We start from the raw sequence: 22310 nt of genomic DNA, 5'->3' as shown, positions 1-22310 counted from the left end.
TTTGTTATCGGAGCATAGTTATACAAGTTGTACCTGTGAGAGAAACTGGGCCAAGGACACATAGGACCTCTTATACATTTTTTTTTTTGCAATTTCCTATGAATCTATAATTTCAAATAAAAAGTTTAAAAAAGAGAAATTTTCTCTTGAGACCTCCACACTCTTCTAACTACTACTCTCTGCTTCTCTTTCTGCCCCCTTTATAGAAACCTTCTTAAAGATTGTCTATGTTTCTGTCTCTAACATCTCTCCTAGGCTGCTATTTTGAACCTGTTCTAGTCATAGTTCTGATTCCTTTACTAGCTCCAGTGAAAGTGCTCTTGTCAAGATCGCAAATGACATTCACGTTCTTCAGTCTGAAGGTCAGTCGTTAATCATCATATACCTATCGTTTTTGACTCACTGACTACATTTGACAGAAATGATCATATTTGTGCTGGGTACTATCTTTACTTCACAGACTCTCCTGGTTTTCCCTTTCTTTCATGAGTGGCTCCTTCTCAGTCTCACTTGGAGGTTCCTATTTACTTCCCAAAAACATCTCTTCTCTATCTCCTAATTTCTTGGTAAACTCTCCCAGTCTCCTAGGTTTAAAATTTTTCTATCCACTGACAACAAATTTATATCTCTAGTCCAGTCTTTGCCCCTAAATGGTAGATTTATATCCAACAGCCACTGTAAATCTCTACATTGCAAATTCATATAACTAATAGGCATCTTAAACACCTGATGGTCCACCAAATCTGCCCATTCCATTATTTTTCTATGTCAAAAATTGACAACTCCATATTTCTTGGAACACAAACCAAAAGTATTGATGCCATGATTTTATCCTCTCATTCTCTCATCTCAGAAAATCCTGTTGGTTCTGCTTGCAAAATATATCCTAATCAAAGCACTTCCCACCATCTCCACTGTTATCATCCTAATCTAGCACACTGTGATCTGTAGCCTGTATTCTTGAAATAGATTTCTAACTCTCTACTCTGGCCTTGTTCCCTACAGTATAGGCCCAATACGGTAACCCAAGTGATCCTTCTAATTCATAAGTTAGATCATGACATTCCTCTGCCCAAAAAGACCCTATACTTCCTGTACCCTGTACCTCACTATTATTTCCTTCGTTTTTTCTGCTCTAGTTCACTAGCCTCCTTGCTCTTTGTAGAACTTACCAAGTACTTACTGAGAGCCTTTGAATTTGTTGTTGTGCTAGCATGGGTAGTCACAAGGATAACTCTCCTCTTTCCCACTTCAGGAATTCAAATGCCACCTTTTAAGATGGATTCTTATTATTCTATGTCTTACTATACTCCAGAGGAATCACTACCCCATCATAAATGGTATTATATATGTATATAATCATATTTTTGATAATTCTTTATCTGTGGGTTCCCATTAGAAAACAAACTTCATAGAATAAGAGTTTTTGTCTTTTTTCTCCTTTCTGAATTGCCAGTGTCTAAACCATGATGGAACATACAAGGCTCTCAATAAATAACTGTGGTACAAATGAATTACTTACTTAATCAATTATGCAAGCAGTTCTCTACTTTCAAGCAAGAAGAGAGTTGGAGTATGGTGCAGCATGCATGTAAAAATTCTATAAGACCTGAAAACCACAGAGAACCTCATCTATATTATGACCGAGATGTCTAGCAAGAGCAGCAAACATCATCTCATTTTTGCAAGATCTGCCAGTCAGATGGCCAACCAAGTACTTCACAGTCACAGCACCCCTCCACTAAACAACAAACACAGCCCCCGTGAAGGGCAGAGTTTATCTGCTTCCTATTCCCTGGATTCCATAACCCCAGGGCAATAAGAAATTTAGCTGGTAGGAGACATTTACCTATGCTTCTAGCTTTCTCTCATCCCATATTATCTGAAATGAACACCAGTGTAGCCAATACTTTGAGAGTTGGTAGGTTATAAATATCTCCATATATGCTTTCTTAGGACTCCGGCTTTTAATTAAAAGTTTGTCATCCATAAGCCTCATATAGAATAACAGAAAGCATAATCTGTTGATTCAGCAAATCTTTGCAAAGGGCCTACTAAATTCAGGCACTGTTCCATATACTCAGGATAAAGTAGAAAAAAAAAATAAACAGGCAATATTCTTTTTCCATTCAGTCAATATTCTAGAATTGGAGGGAAATAAACAATATAAAGGCAAACAAGTAAATTAATATAATTTCAGATAATTGGTTCTGCGAAGAAAATAGAATGATAAATGACTAAATTTCTTTAAATTGGGAGATGGTATTATTACTTCGAGGCGAGATTTGAGCACAAATGTGAATAATTAAAATGAACTAGTCTTGTGAAACCTGAGGACAGAATGATTTTAAAAGTATAAAAAGAGGTGAAAAGGCCTTTAGAGACTAATGTGGCATCTTTGAGAACCAAGTAATGAAGCCGGTGTACTTGCAGCATAAGGAATAAGAAGAAGAGTTATAGAAAATGAAAATGTAAAAGTAGGCACATGCTCAATCCTAGTGACCTCAGATAAGAAATTTGGTTTTTTTTTCCAGCTTTATTGATGTATAATTGACAAATAAAAATCGTGTTTTTTAAGGTGTACATTTGATGTACAAATGCATTGTGAAATAATTGTCACAATCAAGTAATTAGCACATCTATCACCTTACATAGCTACCATTTTTGTGATGATGAGAACACTTAATAAATATTTACTCTTTTAGCAACTTTCAAGTATAAAACACATTATTAACTACGGTCATCATACTGTACACTAGATGCCCAAGACTTATTTATCTTATAAATGAGAGTTTGTACCTTTCGACCAACATCTCCTATATTTCTTCCACCCACTAGCCCCTGATAACTTTTTTACTCTTTGCTTCTAAGGATTTGACATTTTTTATATCCCATATATGAGATCATACAGTATTTGTCTTTCTGTGTCTGATTTATTTCATGGAGCATAATGTCCTCCAGGTTCATCCATGTTGCCACAAATAAGAGAGTTTATTTCTTTTTTAAAGTTGAATAATATTCAGTCATAGCTTATTGTACATTGTAACAATATTCATTATGTGTATATATATACACATATATATCACTTATTACATATTTATGAAAGGCACATGTGTAGATTTGTGTAACCAACAAAATATTCAAGATCCAGAACTTTCCACAACCACAATGCCTCTTTGTGCCGCCCTTCAAAGCCACACACTCCTCATTCCCAAACCTGGTAACCACTAATCTAATCTCCTCTATACTTGTGTAATTTTAAGAATATTAAGTAAATGTAATCATACAGTATGTAAAATTTGTGCCTATCAGTAATTTACTTCCTTTTTATTGTAGCTTTATTGTAACAGAAGTTCTAAATTTTACTAGAATTAAATTAATGTTGATCTTAAGTAAGATTGTGGTAAATCAAGATGCATATTGTAATTCCTAGAGCAACCGGCAAGAAAAATAGTACAAAAATGTAGTACAGAAACCAACAATGGAATTAATATGGCACATTGGAAAATATTCAAAAAGACTTCATAAGAGGAAGAGAGGAATAGAAAAGATATGAGACATCGAGAAAAAGAAATAGTAAAAAATAATAAATCCAACCTCATCGATAATTACATTAAATACCACTGAACTAAATACTGTGATCAAAAGATAAAGAGTGTCAATCTGGAATTTAAAAAAAATACAAACAAGATTGAAATAGATGTGGTCTAGTAAAAACAGACTTTAGATTCAGAGCACAAATAGGATAAATGTAAAAGGATGGCAATAGATATAACATACACATAGTACCCATACAAGAGCTGGGGTAGCTCTACTAAGATCAGACCAAGTAGATTTTAAGACAAAATTATCTATCTATCTATCTATCTATCTATCTATCTATCTATCTATCATCTATCTTAATTAGTTTCAAGTATACAGTACATTGGTTAGACATCTATATAGTAGATAAAACAAGCCCCCCAGTTGCTCCCTCCCTCCTCTGGTCCTCCACCAAGCCAACATATTAATGCTAACTGTACTTCCTATGCCATGTTCCCCAGCCCCGTGACCATTCATCAACCACTAATTTGTACATCTTTAATCCTTCATCCTATTCTCCTAGCCCCCTAATTCTTCCTCCCCTCTGTCCATCACCAAATTGTCCACTATATTTATGAATCTGTTTTTGATTAGTTTGTTCTTTTTGCTCTTTATATTCTTCATACAAATGAAATCATATGGCATTTATCTTTCTCTGTCTGACTTAAAAAACTCCTAGGTCCATCAAGGCAATATCTTTTTCCATCCCCTTCCTTTTAGTCTGTGTGTCTTTTAGTCTGAAATGAGTCTCTTGTAGGCAGCATGTAAGGGTCTTGTTTTCTTATCCATTAATCTACTCTATCTTAGAACACTTAATTCTTTTCCATTTGAGGTACTTATTGATAAAAATGTAGTTGTTACCATTATTTATTCCTGTTTTGATACATATTTTTTCTTCTTAAAGAAGTCCCTTCAATATTTCTTATAATACTGGCTTGGTGGTGATAAATTCCTTTAGCTTATTTTTGTCTGGGAAGCTCTTTATCTGTCCTTCAACTCTAAATGATAGCTTTGCTGGATAAAGTATTCTTGGTTGTAGATCCTGGGTTTTCATCACTTTGAATATTTTGTGCCAAGCCCTTCTGTCCTGCATAGTTTCTTTTGAGAAATCAGCTGCCAATATTGTGGGTGCTCCCTTGTAGGTAACTATCTGCTTATCTCTTGCTGCTTTTAAGATTTTCTCTTTGTATTTAACCTTTGGCATTTTAATTATGATGTATCTTGGTGTGGGCCTCTTTGGGTTCCTAGTTTTGGGGGACTCTCTGAGCTTCCTGGTTTGTATGTCTATTTCATTCACCAGGTTAGGAAAGTTTTCCATCATTATGTCTTCAAATAGCTCTTCAACATTTTGTTTTCCTTATGGTACAGCGATGAGATGGATATTTTTACCTAATGGTAAAAATAGTGTTCCATAGATTCCTTAAATTATTATTATAGTTTTGGCTTCTTCTTTCTTGCCATTCTGCTTGAATGTCCTTAGCTTTCCTATCCTCTAGATAGGGCATTTGATCCTCTTCTTTATTCACTTTGTTTATTCTTTTGTTTATTCCATTTAATATACTTCACATCTCAGACAGAGTGACTTCTGTTATCCAGTTTGATGAAGTCTCTACTATGGTGGTGCTGTGTCTGCACACTGGGAAGGGGGAGGGCTCAACAGAGGAACAATGGATACCAACGGCACTTCTATATAGACCGAGGTTCACCTTGGCCCTCACTCAGACAGCTCAGTGTCTCCCTGTTAAGTCCTTGGTGCCCTCTGTGCGCAGCCCAATCGGCACTGGTGCTCAGAGTGAGCAGGTGTGTCACTGCAAAAATCCACTCACGGATGCAGCCCCTTTAAGAGGTGTCTACTGCTGCCATAGTCTCCATCTCACTCAGCCTCTAGACAGGGCAGCCCCGTATCCTCACCCCATCCTACCTTCTGCTGTTGCAGAGTGCTTTCTGGGATTTCTCCTTAGTTGTATGGCTTGTTCATCCAGATTCCAGGCAATTTTTCCTTGCTGTTTGCTCCTTGTTTCCATCACAACTTCAATTTGGTCACCAGAGAGATGAACAGAGCCTCTATCATCTACGTCATTTTTGTCCCCTCAAGACAAAAATTTTTAAAATAAATTTATTTATTTAAATTAGTTTCAAGTATACAGTACATTGGTTAAACATCTAATGTTCATAAAACGATCCCCCTAATTGCTCCCTCCCAGCCCTGGCCCTCCCCTTAGCCATTACATTAATGCTAACTGCATTCCCTCTGCCATGCTCCCCATGCCCAACTATCAACTACTAATCTGTACTTCTTTAACCCTTCACTCCATTCTCCCAGCCTCCCAACCTCCCTTCCCTTTGTCCGTTACCAAGTTGTCCACCATATTTGTGAGTCTGTTTTTGATTAGCTTGTTCTTTCATTCCTTAGATACTGCATATAAGTGAAATCATATGGTATTTATCTTTTTCTGTCTGACTTATTTCACTGAGCAAAATAACCTCTAGGTCCATTCATGTTGTTGCAAATGGTAGGATTTCATTTTTTTTTAATGGCTGAGTAATATTCCGTCCTATATATGAACCATAATTTCTTTATCCAATTGTCTGTTGACAGGCATTTAGGTTGCTTACATATCTTGGCTATTGTAAATTGTGCTGTCATGAATACTGTAGTACATAGATCTTTACAGATTATTGTTTTGGTTTTCTTTGAATAAATACCCAGAATTGCAACTGCTGGGTCAAAAGGTATATCCATTGTTAATTTTTTGAGAAATCTCCATACTGTTTTGCATAGTGGCTGTACCAATTTGCAATCCCACCAACAATGTATTAGAGTTCCCTTTTCTCCACATCCTCCCCAACGCGGCTGTTTTTTGATTTATTGATGATAGTCATTCTGACAGGTGTGAGGTGATATCTCATTATGGTTTTAACTTGCATTTCTCTGATAATTAGCAAATTAGCAACCTTGAGCATCTTTTCATATGTCTGTTAGCCATATGTATTTCCTCTTTGGAGAAGTATCTGTTCTGCCTATTTTTTAATTGAATTGTTTTTTTTGTTGTTGTTCTTGAGTCCTATGAGTTCTATATAAATTTTGGATATTAATTCCTTATCAGATGTAAGACAAAATTTTTAACTGGAAACCAAGAAGGACATTTCATAATGATAAAAGAGTCAATTCAAAGAAGTACATAACAATTATATATGTATACACACCTAAAGACAGAGCTTCGAAGTACACAACCAAAAACTGACAAAATTAAAATGAGAAACAGACAATTTGACAATAATTGTGGGAAACTTCAAATCCCCATTCTCAATAATTGATTGCAAGAACTTGACAGAATCAAGCTTTAGAAGACTCTGAACAACATATCAACTTAACTTGAAGTAACTGGTGTCTATAGAATACTTCACCAAACAACAACACACACATAATTTTTAAGTTCATGTGGAATAGATTCCAAAATAGACTATGTGCTAGGCTATAAAATACTCTCATTACATTTATAAAGAAAACAAGCATACAGTGTATTCTGCAATCACAACAGAAAGAAATCAGAAGTATTTGGAAGTTAAACAAAACACTTCTAAATAACCCAACAGTCAAAGAAGAAATGAAAATGAAAATTAGACTATATTTTGAACTTAATGAAAACTAATGCATAGCATACCAAATTTTATCGGATGCAGGTAAACCAGGGTTAAGAAGGAAATTTATACCGTTGCTCACCAATATTAGAAAAGAAGGATCTCAAATAAGTACTCTGAGCCAAAAACTAGAAACAGAATAGCAAATTAACTCAAGAGAGCACATTTCATTATCATGAAAAATTTAGAAAAGGCTAATCTATAGAGACAGAAAGCAGATTAGTGGTTACCTAGGGGCTTGGAAGTGGGAACAAGAATTGGCTATGAACAGCCTGAAGGGATCTTTTTGAGGTGATGAAAAATGTCCCAAAACTGGATTAGAATGATGATTGTACTTTAAATAGTTGAATTATACAACTAAAATTAATGAACTTAATTGTATGTAATTTATATCTTAATAAAACTATTAATATACAAACAACCTGATTGGCAGTAGAAGAATATGCATATGTATATGTGTAACCACCACAAATAAATGAAATTCCTTATTACTAAATTGAGCTATCCTATGCTAAGCACAAGCAGAGACTTAAAAATAAAAAAAGAAATTTATTCAATCCTGCTCTGTATAATTTTATAGTCAATAAACTATATCTCCTAGTTTTATCCATTAAAAATAAAATAAACTATTTGGCTATTCTTAGTTTTTAAATTAAAATTTATATTTAATATTAAGTAAAAAGCTACATCACTAGTCCAACAATAACATGGTTAACTTAGCAATTCACCATAGACTATTTGATAGTATCAGTATAAATATGTCTTGTCTCTCCTCTTTAGCAAGATACTTTTATTTTTCAAGTAGAATTACACTGAGTGCAACAGATCATAATTTTGGCCAAAGACCTATAAACATATAAATATTGTCAAAAAGATTCAGAAATATATTCATCTGATATAGTTAGGAGCTACAATTTGACAATAAAACTCCTCTAGATCTGGATTCTACTGACCTAAGCTCCAATATAAAATGAATTTATATCATTCTGAAACCTTGAAAACAGTCTATCTGGGTCCTAAATACTCAAATCTTGTAAGTCATAAATAAATACTCAAATTTTTAGTCATAAATAAATCTATGTTAAATCAAACTATCAAAATGGAAAATTTTAAATCATTCTAAGGGAAATTGAGAAGTGAATTTCTTGGAAAATCAGGTTTATGAGAAAAAAATCTGAGTCTCTTTAGTGTAAAAATCTATTCATTTCTAAATCTAATGGAGAAGAACTGAAAAAAAGGAAGTCATGCATTCTCAACATGAGGATTGTTTTTTGTGGGAAGTAAAAGATCTTAGATATTACCATGGTTTATGTTCTAAGGGCCAGAGCACATACACAGAATTTAATATATCCAAGGTATTAAAGTTTCATGCAAGAGGAAACAGAAACAAAAATGTCCGTATAGGATTATTAATGGGATAATGATTAAAAGAAGCTGAAAAACACTAGTGTAAATGATACTTCTATAGATAATTTAAAAATAATGCATTTTGCTCTCCCCTCCACTCCTTATTTTTCAAAATTCTCACTATAGATAAAAACCTGTCAGTTACCTTTACAAAAGTGAATTCTTTCTAGCTTGTGAGATAATGCTAAGAATACCAAAACCCTTTCTTTGCATATTTCTAGAGGCTATATCCAAAATATCAGTAGTGTTTCTGATCTTTCATGCCACAAATCAAACACCATATAGATGGACAGCAAAGTAATCTCATCTAAAAATTGATTTTTTGCTCTTTACTTTCATAATATGTAAATTCTATGTAGTAATTTAGTATACAGCTCTGTCGGTGGGGAAGAGGAGAATCTAGTCATCATATTCTTATCCTGCAGCTGCTGAACAAGAACAGTGAGAACTGTGCTAATCTAGTACATGGCATTTTCTTTGTTGACCTAAATTATAAAGGACTTTCTTCAAGACCATCAGGCAAACTAATTTTAAACACCAATTACATCTAACATATAATATAGCTACTTATTCAGAAATAGCAATGTAGGTACATTAGAGGAACTGGCATAGTATAATTTCAGGAAAATGAATTGGCATATTGCTTTCAGAACTATTTAAAAAATAAACTAGTCAACGATTTGGTTCAATATTTTTAGATTCAAGCATGTATCCAGTATGACCACTTTTCTAATTTTATCCTTTTTAAACTGTTTTCATTTCATCTTACAAAGTAAACTTGATTTTACAAAAAAAAAAAAAAAACACCTGCAAAGCTTTCTAATTAAATGTATCTAATTCTTTCAGAAGTACTAAGAAATTATATATTTCTTAAGAAATTTATCAATTCTACCCATTGCTATACAAAACAAAAAAGATTTATAGGGACAAGGCAACACTGAAAAATAGTAAATTAGCTTCTCCAGGAAACTTAAGTGGTTTTGTAAAAAGGCACTATTTTACTATTTAGTTGATCACATATTTTACTCACAATGCTTAAAAAAAGTAATGAATCTTATTTTTTCAACATATATTTGTGTAAAGGACATAAGCAATGTGCTCGTTAGTAACTTTTTTAAAAAAGAGCAGTACACATATGGTATGACTACACTAAATTCATAATTCTTAAAAGAAAAAAAAAATTAAATATAACATCCAAGATATAGTTTTAATGATAGTAAGTCAGAGGCAGCATGTTGGTTAAATTTCTGTTCTAAAATTTTAAGAATTTTCTAACAAATATTTGTCTCCTCGCCATCACCATTTTTTCTACCAATTTGGCCAATGGCATTTAATTTTTATGGTTTAACTATTATGAGGGTTAATTTTTAATTATTATGAGGGTTAATTTTGTGTGTCAACTTGGCTAGACTACAGCACCCTGATATTTGGGCAAACATGCCTGGATATTGTTGTAAAGGTATTTTTAGATGAGAACACCATAAAAGAAGATTCTCCTCCAATAATGTAGATGGGCTTCATCCAATCAGTTGAAGGCCTTAAGAAAAAGACTGATCTCCCCCTAGGAAGAGGGAATTCAAACTGCAACATTAACTCTGCCCTAGGTCTCCAGACTGCTGTCCTGCCTGGCAGATTTTAGACATGTTGGCCCCCACAATTCTGAGACAAATCCTTAAAATAAAGCTAGATAGATAGATAATATCTATATACACATTCTACATCCTACTGATTCTGTTTCTCTGGAGAACTCTGATTATCACAGGTTTATAATGCTTTCTTGATTTTAAAGGTGGGAAAACTTACTGAAAGTTTTTAATAGAGAAATCATTAATAACTCCCCCATGTAATATTATTTGAAATAAAACTGTTATTAGATGAGAAGGGGGAGGGGAGGGAGAGAGAAAGAGAGAAAGAGAGAGAGAGAGCTAGTACACACATGTATGTTTGCCTGTGTGCATGTATAAGTATATTTCACTGAAAAGTCTAATAATTTGCTCTATTTTATGTCTACCTGATAAACTCCCCAGTCTTATCTTCCAATTATAATTACCATCAAGAATGAGAATCATTAACCAATTCCTTAGTTACTCACAACTTTTTTATTTTTTTCTAATTCGAATAATTTAACATTGTCTGACACTGAATTATGATATTCAGTTAAGGACTCTGTTTTATTCTTTCTATAGTAAAATTAAAATACCTATGAACAGCCAGGTACAATGTGGGGAATGGAAACAAATGTCTCACTTTATCCCACAGTGAGTGTTTGACAGAGGTATGCTCAGGCTTTTTGAGAATAAAGAGGACTGAAATTTTGCCCAGAATGAAAGGGAATAGGATTGTATGGATGGGTTGGGGTATTGGCAAATGGGATTAAAAAAAAAAAAGTCTTAGAGGAAATAAAGTCTGCTGTAATTCTTGCCTTAGTGAGAAATAAAAGAGAGAGAATGGTACTCTAGGTGATGGAACTAAAGCAATTCAGTGATATGGACACACAAAGGACCAGGCAGGTGATCAAGCTGGAGCAGCCTTGAGTAGGAAAGTGATATAGTGATGAATGCATTGTTGTAACAATTATTGTTACCAGTGTGGATGCAAAAAGCATGATTGGAGTCCAGAAAATGAATTAAGAGGCCAGCACTCTAGTCCAGATGAGAAAGGCTAAAGGAGAGACTTAAGTCTTAGGACAAAGGTGGTAAGACTAGAAGCAGGGGGTGAGTTTGAAAAACTATTTAGGAAGCAAAATCAGCAGGACCTACTGAATGTTTAGAGTATGGAGGGGCAAGAGGCAGGAGTGACAAATGATATAAAGATTTTAGCTGAGCTAGGGATGGTCAACAGAAAAACAGATCTAGGGGAGAAGGAAAAGTTGGAAGGAGATGATAACATCCTAAATACTACAAAGTTCTTATGAAATATTCAAAGGTAGATCTAAACTCATCTATTGAATGTGGAGGCCTGGAACTTATGAAAGAAGTCAGAGTGGAAATCACAATTTGAGAATCAACAAAATACAACACAAGTAGTTAAAACTATAATTCATGAAATGGCTCAAATAAAACACCATTTTTTTAATGGAATTATTTCTTATTGAGTTTTCCTTTTGTTTTTAACATATTTTTATCCATATCATCTACCTAATCTTGCTTTAGGATGTCATGGCACCAAAAACTCATTCCAGCCTCAAGTCTCCAGAGAGATAAATGAAGCAGAGCCTAGATTCTGGTTTCCCCTAGAGGGTTGTAGGTGATCCTGAGGAAGAAAGGCAAAAAAGTAGCTCTATGCACTAGCTTTTTATTTCTCATTTCCATTCTCTGCTTCTGTATTCCCTAATTCCTGTTGTGTGTGTTCCACTTAAATATTCATTGAATATTCATTCAAAATCAATTTATTGTATTAGATACATTGCTAGGTAGCAGCAATATAAGTGTGGATAAAGACTGTCAGTATTATGAAGGAGTTTATAATCTGGCAAGGAAAAGACAATAGGCAATTACAATAAGCTTCTTAAGCACAATGTATGTGGTTAAGTTTAGGGCCAGAGTAGGGAGGCAATTGAAGAGAGAAGTGTTAAGAAAACTCCATTACCTCTACTGCACAAAAACATGGCACTAAGAAATCCTGTGTTTAAGCATCTTGGCTTTAAAACCTATATTCTTTTCATTTATCCATACAGTAGTTTTAGTGCAGATCACATGGCATACATTTGTGATTTAAACAGACAATCCCCTGAGCCCACAGAGACTCGAATGACTCAAACCCCACCTCCTTCAAATGTCATTATGCTCTCCTGCTCTATTTCATCATTGCTCAATGCTTTTTTAAATCACCCTTATAACTTCTAGTTTTAATTATTGAGTCTTTAATCATTGTCTATTAAAATTGGGCTTTGGGCATCTATGTTAGTTAGGAATAGAAAAAGCAGGAAGATGACAAATGACGAGGCTTTCACACAGAGAGCAAATAATTTGGTATTTGGATTAACCAAAGGCAAAGTGGCAAAGCAGGCAAGGCCTCGTTTCTGAATTCACCTCTTTTTTGTCCTCTTTTTAGCAACCCTTCTCAATGTTGTTCTTAATATTGCCACACGACCTTGATGGTTTAATTCTTGTCAAGGTGCTACTGTTTTAATTTCCTATCATGAAGGTGCACACAGGAACAGGTGTTAACTATTAACATGAAATACTGCATCTCTCTAAAGATGGAATACAAAGACCAGGTTGCTGTTCGCAAGATCAGGTTGCTGTTCTCAGCCATGTAATTTCAATGTACTTAAATAAACAGAAAATGTTATGATATATTGTGGGTGTAGTTCAAGAGAGATAAAGTACATGGTTTATTTCTTATGGAACTTAAGCTTCCTAAGCTACAGGAATCCACAATCAGAGATGAAATGGCTAATAAATATTAATATTGACATATTACACATATCATGTAAATAAATACAAACATTTATTAAACACCACTTTATTCAATAAGTATTTACCATTTGTCTACCAATATTAGACACTATGGGAGATGCCAGCCATGGAGAGCCAGGATATGGCTTTGTAAGGAGTCCATGGTAATGATTACAAATATTTGCTTAAGGGATAAGTTCAAAATAATATATGCTGAGATACACATAGGGTATAGAAGAGAGTCATCTACCCAGATTGGATATGCTTGGTGGTGGAATGAGGGGAGTGGATATGTATGCCAACATTAAAAAAAAAAAAAAGAAAAAAAGTTTCCCAGTTCTGTGACAGCTGAGTCTTGAAAAAATAGGAACTGAGGCTATGGTGAGGGGGAGGCAGAGGGAAATGTCATTTCAAAAGGTACAGATCAAAGAAAGAGCAAATATAAGAAATACAAAAACAATGCTTGTGATTATGTATGGCTGGGGCATAGGTAGTGGAAGATGGTTAAAAAAAAAAAAAAAAAAACCCAGAGTCAGTTCACATGCTATGCTAAGGAGTTTGGGCTTTATCCTTTACTTTATGCTTTATCCACTAAGTAAACTTAATCTGGAGAAAGGTACACTTGAATTTTGGCAAGATCACTCATATAATAGTGTTAAAATTTATTATAGGAGAAAAGAATTAAAAGATTATAGCAATAATGTAAGAGGACATAATGAAGGCCTGACTAAGGCAGGAAATGAAGACAAATAGTGGTAATGAACAGGAAAGCCCAGAAGAGAAGAATCTACAGAAATCGAACGTTAATATTCATGGGGCAATGAAAGTGAGAAAATAAGAAGGTGAGAGTATGGGGAAAAATTAAGGAGATCCCAGGGTTCTGATTTTGATTAGAAAGAGAATCCACATGGCAGTGGAATGTAACTAGGTTATCTCACACCTTTCCTTCTCACACACATTGCCTACCCCTAGCCCAGCCTTGTCCAGCACTGCATCAGCATCAATGCGCGCACACACACACACACACACACACGCACGCACATGCACATGAATGCATACACGCACAGAGTTATTGGTGTCTTTTTCTCCTTCTCATTTGCATCTTCTCATTTTCTTCTTTTTACTTCTCCAACATATATACTCGGAATTATCTAATTACTCTTTTCTTATGTAGAATGACTTATTAGCCTTTTTTTCTTCAATATGTCCCCCTACACTCCTCTATCCAAAGAAAAGATCCTCCCCAGATCTGCATTTCTTACAAGCCTGGAGAGTGAAAAAGTCAGAGTAAATACTTGATTTAACATATTTATCTTATCAAATAATTATAAGGCCCAATAGGGAGAAAGGAGCAAATTTGTAAGAAAAGTTAAGTAGTTCTGTTTGAGATATATTGTTACAAGCAGGTAATAATTGAAGTTCCTAAAAAAATAAAATAAAAATAAAAAGATCCAGAAAATATTTAACAATGTCATTCAAGGAAAATTTAAAGAAAATACACATTTGACTCTACAGGTTGAAAGAACACATTATTTTCCAGAAAAACTCTTCACAGAAATGGTCGACTCTGAGACGTAACCTAATAAAATTACTTGACCATAAAAAATAAAAGAGTATTTGGGAAGTCAGGTAAAAAGAGCTATTTATGAGAGAAAACATGATGAAAGTGGCCACTGACTGCTTCAGATCTCTGTCTAGAAGACAAGAGAAAAATGCCTATAAAATTCATACACACACACTAACATACAAAAAAAGAAAGAAAATATGAGTTCAGAATTTTATACTCAGCCAAGATGGCATGTGGGTAAAAAGTAACATACCAATATGTTTTATGTGCATATATATAGTAATATTTTTCCCATGAGCACTTATTATTGAAACTAGTAGAGCCATCCAAGAGATGAATGGGAAAGTATGGCAAAAGATTGGCAGTGGGCACTGGGTCTATTCAATAGTAGAATTGAAGCTAAAACAAATGCAGGATTATAGTTACATAAGAGAATGCAAATACTATCACAAAAGTAGAAACAGAAGGAGTTAAAAAATGGTGTGTTATGTAAAGAGTCTCATTTCCTTTAGAGCTTGAAGATATATCATTTAACTATGATAAATTAAACAATGGTTGCTTTAAGTGAATTTATAAGTAAAAAGGTAAATATTAAGAAGCATAAGCAAGTGGTGGGAAAAAGAGTTAAGAAGTAAGGAACAGAAAATATACTGATTTCAAGATCAGTTATATTAGATAGTTAAAAACACTGTCTAATGAGACATAATTCTGGGTAACAAGTAAGTTTATAGTTTAAATATAACTACTAGATTGGAAATGAAGAAAAAGAAATGGACAACTTTTAACTATAGTCATGTACTGCATAATGGCATTTCAGTCAATGGCAGACCACATATACAGTGGTGGGCCCATAAGATTATAATAGAGGTCAAAAATTCCTATTACCCTAGCTACATAATAGTCATCAATCATAACATCATAGCACAATGCATTTCTCTTGTGTTTGTGGTGATGCTAGTGTAAACAAACCTATTGCACTGCCAGTCGTAAGAAAATATAGAACATATAATTTCGTACAGTACAAAATACTTGATAAAAATAATAAATGACTGTTACCTGTTTATTTACTCTACTATGCTTTTTATTGTTATTTTAGAGTTTACTCTTTCTACTTATAAAAAAGTTTGCTATATAAGCGTAAGCAATATTTCATGAGCAGCAGCCTCAAACATGCCATGTTTATCAGGTCTCTTGATTGCATCGTTTTCTCTTGTGTTTGATTTAATCTCGTATTTTTTGATACAGTAACATACTGTACAGGCTTGTAACCTAGGAGCAGTAGGCTATACCATATAGCCTAGGTGTGTAATAGGCTATGCCATCTAGGTTTGTGTAAGTGCACTCTATGATGTTCGCACAATGACAAAATTGCCTAGTATCGCCATTCTCAGAATATATTTGATGTATCAATATAAAAAGGAAAATCTGTAGATCCTAAAGTAAAAAAAAAAAAAACAACTTTCAGAAGAGTATGAAAATCAACTGTAAACACTAAATCATATTTGATCATAGAAAATATCAAACAGCTACCTAAAACCATCACAAGCTCAAATAATACTTGGCATATATAATGTCATTATTTCAAATGCTATATGTGGTCAGGGCAATATCTAGCTGTTAATGTCACTGTGCTCTCCTATGCAACTTATTAAAATTATTTTTCAGTATATCCAGTAATTACTTTTGACACATACTCCAGTTCTATAACTTGTTCTCTTCGATCTCAAGAGCTTTCAGTCTGATTACATTTTCCATGATGTAAAACCACAACTTTCTTACTGGAATCCATGTAGAACTAGCTGAATTCTGTGTCTTTCCTCCCTCTGCTTTATTTCATATAGCCTTATCCTGTTATAAATGGTTATTTAAATTTCAGTGGAAACCTAAGTGATGTATCCTTACCGCAATCTCCTTCAATAGGAACTCTACTGTTCCCATGTAAGGACTGTGATCTAGGTCATTTCTTTTGAAGGAATATCCATCAATTTAGGAGATATTTGTTTTAGTCAAGATATAACTAGTGTCAATGAGAAACTTTCTAAGTCAGAAGAATACATGATCTTTAGTCTTAAAAGTGCAATTTTATTTTTTTAAAAAAAGGTCAGGCTTATTTGAAAATGATTCTGAGCACTTGGTCAGTGATTCTTAATTGGGTATATTTCTGTCCTTTAATATAAGAGATGAAAGAAATTTACTTAATAGATTAAGCACTATTGAACATAAAGCAGATCCGTCAGATTTTCGGTGTTTGAAATTTGCCATTGTGCATCACGGCACTGCTAGTTTAACCCACAACCATCCAGAGCACACTTAAAATACAATTTTCTTGATAATGGTTATCTAGATTACTTGTATATTAGGTTATTTGGAGTCAGAGCCTTATGATTCCATAAATTCTGACTCCATCTACTGAATCAACAGAAGGCATGTTCCCTTCTGAACATAATCAATCTTCAAGGGTCTATTCCTGATACTTGTTATTTATCTCACACACACACACACACACACACACACAGTTCAGACATGGCAGCTGCATTTGTGGATGGTGCTCCCTCTAGATTTGAACAAAGGGGATAAGGAAAGGTAAATGATGCATTCTTTCTTTTACAACAGGAGAGAGCATTTACTACCATTCTAATCTCAAGAAGATAATCAAGTTCAGAATAGGAAAAAGCTGGCATATTCCTCTAAGGTAATTATTCTTAGACTGAGCTAAATTTTCTCATGAAAATACACTGCTTGAAAAATGTCAAATATTTTCAAAAGCTCTAAAACCTTTAGTCACTGGCCATGTTTTCCTTGTTGAAGAAAATATGGAGTATATTTTTATCTCAAAGAGTTAGACCTAATAAACATTTCTTTTAAAGGATAAACAAGTTCTACTGAAGAGATTACATTCCTTAGGATTTTAAAATTAACCTCAACTTCAATCACTCATAAAATTTACTTTGCATTGCCCTTATATTGTGACATGTACATTGTGTTACTTTCTTATAAAATATATAATTCACACCATGGAGGTAATATGATTCACTTTGGAAGGTTGCCAAAAAAGCATCTTTGTAGAACTGTTGAGGGAGTAGAAAACAGGTAATCTCAAACACTTTTGATAGGAGTGTAAATTAGTACAGCTTTAGATGACAACTTGGCTGTATCAAAATTTAAAGAGCACATATCCTTTGATTAAAAAGATTTTACAATTTGGAATTCATCATGTGTAATTGCATATGTACAACATATGTATAAGAAAGTTTATTACTGCATTAATACAAATGGTATAATTTCTTAACTTTCATTAAGCATGTACTTACAGGAGAATAACTAAATTAAATCCGTATTATGGAATACTATGCAGCAGTTAAATATTGTGAGGTAGTGCCACACGAATTAACTTGGAAAGATTAATATTAGAGATGCATCGTTAGGTGAAACATGTAAGACTATTACAAAACCAGGTATCCAGTATGATCTCTCTTATGTAAAAACTAAAATTATATATATCATCTATCCATATATCTATCTAATCTATCTATCATGTATGTTTGTGTATTAGAAAAAAATTCTGAAAAAGTATTACAAATTATGGTTACCTATAGGAAAGACAGAAGAATGGGTAAGAGTGTGGAATTGGGAGAATTGGGAGACCAAGCAAGAGGTAGACCAGTAACTTTCACATTTTGCATTTTAAATTTCATGTTTAGTTTTGCATTGTTTGAGTGTTTTACAATGAATATATACTCTATATCACCTTTCAATTCACAGTGTAAAAGGCAAGTTAATAGGAGCAATGCAATAAAATATATGGTTTGTATGACATCTTGAGAAAAAGACAAGAGTTATTTTCTATAAAAAAAGACAAAAGTTATTTTCTATAAATCTACAGACTGAATTATGATTAAAAACAAAACCAAAATTAAATTAAAAAAAAAAAAACAGCTCCCCACATACTTGTAGCCTGAGTAGGAGGTGAGGCAGCACCCTACACAACATGAAAACATCTAAAATGCTTGATACATAACATTCATTCCACGTTAGTATTCTTTCTTCTTGTAAACTTTAACTTGCATCTTACTCTGAACTCATCCCTTTCATTTTTATTTCCTACTCTTCCCCAACACCAATTCTCCCTCCCAACAGCTTAGTTTTCTCACAATTCTATAAATACCATATTTTCTTGCTATTTATCTCTAAATCTGATACACTTGGAGTGCCTCCTCAAACATTCCCTTTGCTGAGAGTTCTTTGACAACTACATACTCACAACTTCCCTCCAGAGAGTGCGTCCCCACCTCCATGTTCACGGCATGTGATTTCCCATCCCACGTCTTCACAGTTTAGTAGACTGAGTGTCCACCCATACCAATCATCTAATCAATCAGATCCTTTTTAAGAATTTCATCAAGATAGTCATAGACTCCAAGACTGAATCAATTACTAACTGTTCTTGGAGTTGTAAAAACATAGAATCTAGAGCCATGGAAGCCACTGGGGCTACTTGTGCTAATTATTAAAGAGAGAGTGTAAGATTACAGGCACTTAGACTAAAGCAGAACAAGAACCAAATGATATCAGTGAGAATAAGAGTGAAAAGAAAAAGAGAAGAGTAGAGGAGAGGGGACAGACACAGCTGCTTTCTTCCCAAGAGCTTTTTAGTTCTACCCATGAGAGAGCTAAGTGGTTCTTCATTTCCTTTGGTCCGACTCAACACTAGCGTAATTTTTAATAAATGTTTTCTTAGTAAAGTTAACTTGACTGGGTATTATCTTAGATACTTGGTAAAGAATGTTCCCTGGACCGTCCCTATGTTAATTCTAAATCTACTCATCTTTCAAGGCCCAACTAAATTCTTTATTCTTGAATTCCAATTTACAGCAATTATTCTATCCCTGAATACACCATATACAGTCTGTGCCTCAAGATTTAAGCTTAAATACAAGCAACTTTTATCTGTGATGCAATGATTTGACATGAATGAGTAAATAAACTGGGACTTTGTTTAAGGCAGAGGTAAAGTGCTCCGTATCTTCAATAATTTCAGTATGTTGAGCACCTTGTAGGCATTTAAGAAATATGTTGACTAAGTTGTTAAGCCTATGCTCCAAAAATATAACTGAATCTCACCCAATTTAAATAAGTAATTAAGGCATTTATTCTACCATTAAGATCTAATAAAAATATTTAAATGAGAGAATATATCTCTAAAGAGATGTTATATACTAGAAAATGGGAGCCAATTTTGAAAAAAAAACAAATAAACCAATATACGCTATTTAAATATTTAGAGTTACTTTAAGTACATGTGACAAGTACCAATTTCATAACCAAAACTCAGATGCAATCTCATAAAAAAAAAAGAATGCAAGTAAAATATTGCTGTTGATATGCTGTATCCCTATAAACAAATATTCTCCCATGAATAGAATAAATAGGATAGATGCTAATCTTAAGTAAAATTATACTCATAATTATTAACAGCTGTAATTTAATGGGCAATACAATGTATCACAAACATATAATATTTGATGATTTCCTAAATATTATTAATTAGAAAAAAATGAATATAGTTAAATTTTGAACATTATTCTTATCATTTCCACTAAAACATAATAAAATAACTACCCCTTTCAAATTACAACAATCTTAAAAAGGTGCTGCCAATTCAACAAGTACAATAGGAGAACAATATTTGCCCTTATCTGACATAAATAAGTCTACCAATAAAATAAAAATGGAGGGTAAAGAGTCATAGGAGAAAGGAAATCTGATATATATTAACATATATTCTTCTCAATATTTCTTTCTCTTCCTTCTCCCAAACCACTAACTCTTCTCATTTACTAAAGATATATGTGCATGTTAATTATATTGTAGACCTGCTCCCCATCCCAAGAAGTATGCTGAGTATTAAATATCATTGAGAGTAAAATCTAATCTAGCAGATATTCACCATGAACTATCTCTTATCTTTACCAACCTCTGACTTCCTATTGTCCATCCATTTAAGCTTGGACATGCCATTAATATGTTTCCCAGGATCTCAACTCATTTTTTGTATACTAGTTTACCAATCTCATCTCTTCTGATCGGACACAACACAGATGAGATATATTTTTTGTCTTTGATCAGCTGTTCTGGCATCAGCCTCTCTTGAGCTATATTCCAGAAGGCAACTTGACGATGCAGTTACCAGTTTAGTTCTACTCTGCTACATACATATAATTTCCTTCACTGATAATCTATTTAAAGATGTATTAAGGTGTGAGGCACACCCTTAGTTAACATTTAAGGAGCTTTAACCAACAGTCCATTCACTCTATAGGTACTATTTTAAATGACGGACATATGGCTTACCAAAAAGTTTTCCCACATTAAAATTATTGTGCTTCTATTCTCTAAGATCTATAAGTTTGAGACCTTGTATGGATATTCTTATATCTATTGTTGTGAGCCAACAGTTGTTTTCAGAGATTGGATGGATGGATGGATGGATGGATGGATGGATGGATAGTAAGACAGATACATGATAGATAGATGATGATGATAGATGATAGATAGATAATAAATAGATAGGTAAATACATACATAAATACATACATATATACATATATACATACATAGATGTAGATAGAAAGATATGAAAAATGGAAGACCAATCTGATCAATATTAAGAGGTGTATCTATACCATAAAATATGATCACAATGATATCCAAATGCTAAAAGCTATAGGGAGCATATTTTGAAAGAATTAGTCCACAGGCATTTTTGATGAATCTGATTTTTCTCTCCAAATCTTCAAAAGTAATCTTTTATGGAGTAAAGTGAAAGTATCTATATTAGTGGACTATTATCTCTTTTTATCATTTCATTCTTAAAATCTTCCACAATGTGTTTCTCACCTCCTTTCTAACTTTCTATCCTGCTTTTCACTTCGTGTTCTAACAGATAAGAACCAATTAGACTTCTATCTAGAAGTTCCCCATTTTCATTACTTTGGTGTTTAACTTACTGGTGGTTCACTTACTAATGTAAACTAAAATAAAATGGAGATCTGGGTTAAGAATTCCTCACACATATTAAACCAGTTAAACCATGTAGGCAAAATCTAATCTTGCTTATTCTGCAACACAAACAAAACCTAACTCGTTATTTCTTGTAAATGCCTCTAATAATAATGAACAAAACTTAAATCATTTCCCTCAAATGATATAAGACAATCACTTTTAATCAACTCCCTGACATCTGGAAACTTCCATTGTTATAAGCAACCATTGTAAAGGTTAAATAGCTTCTGCATTTTTGCTTTGTAAACTGTCCTATAACAATGCACCCTTGAGCTTCATTCCACTTTCAGATTGAAGACTCCCAGATCATGAACTGTTCCGTTATGCACAATAAATTCTTAATTAAAATTTTAATTGATCTGATGTTATTTTTAACACTAGCATGCATATGTTCAAATCCTATTCATTCTCCCAAGTCCCACCAAAGCGACCACCATTTTTATGAAATCTTTTAAAATTCCTTCCTACTGAGGGGTCTCTTCCTACTCTAAATTTCCAGACACTTGCACATCTTTCTAATTGTTCTCATCTTACACAGTGAAATGTAGTTACTAAGCCCTGGTTCTACAGTCAGATTAATCTGGATTTCATTTTGCAGTTCACATAACTAAACTTTAATATATATCTCAATAATGAGATATATATTAAAT

General features: G+C 33.6%; 1 protein-coding gene across 13 annotated transcripts in view; it reads right to left on the bottom strand.

Moving 5' to 3' along the window:
- Positions 1-22310, bottom strand: part of DLGAP1 (DLG associated protein 1) — a 782830-nt gene that overhangs the window by 681479 nt on the left and 79041 nt on the right. The window contains exon 1 of one of the 13 annotated variants that reach the window (XM_036229042.1): positions 5504-5554. The exons of the other annotated variants lie outside the window; for them this stretch is intronic. The gene's annotated coding sequence lies outside the window, so the exon portion shown is untranslated. Of the gene's footprint in view, positions 1-5503; positions 5555-22310 lie in introns of those variants that run through there. 13 annotated transcript variants of the gene reach the window in all.

The sequence above is a fragment of the Rousettus aegyptiacus genome, unplaced genomic scaffold, assembly GCF_014176215.1.
Source record: "Rousettus aegyptiacus isolate mRouAeg1 unplaced genomic scaffold, mRouAeg1.p scaffold_m13_p_12, whole genome shotgun sequence".
In the NCBI taxonomy this organism is placed as follows: domain Eukaryota; kingdom Metazoa; phylum Chordata; class Mammalia; order Chiroptera; family Pteropodidae; genus Rousettus; species Rousettus aegyptiacus.
Note: the sequence above shows the minus strand (reverse complement) of the source record. Positions and strands in the feature narration are given on the sequence as shown.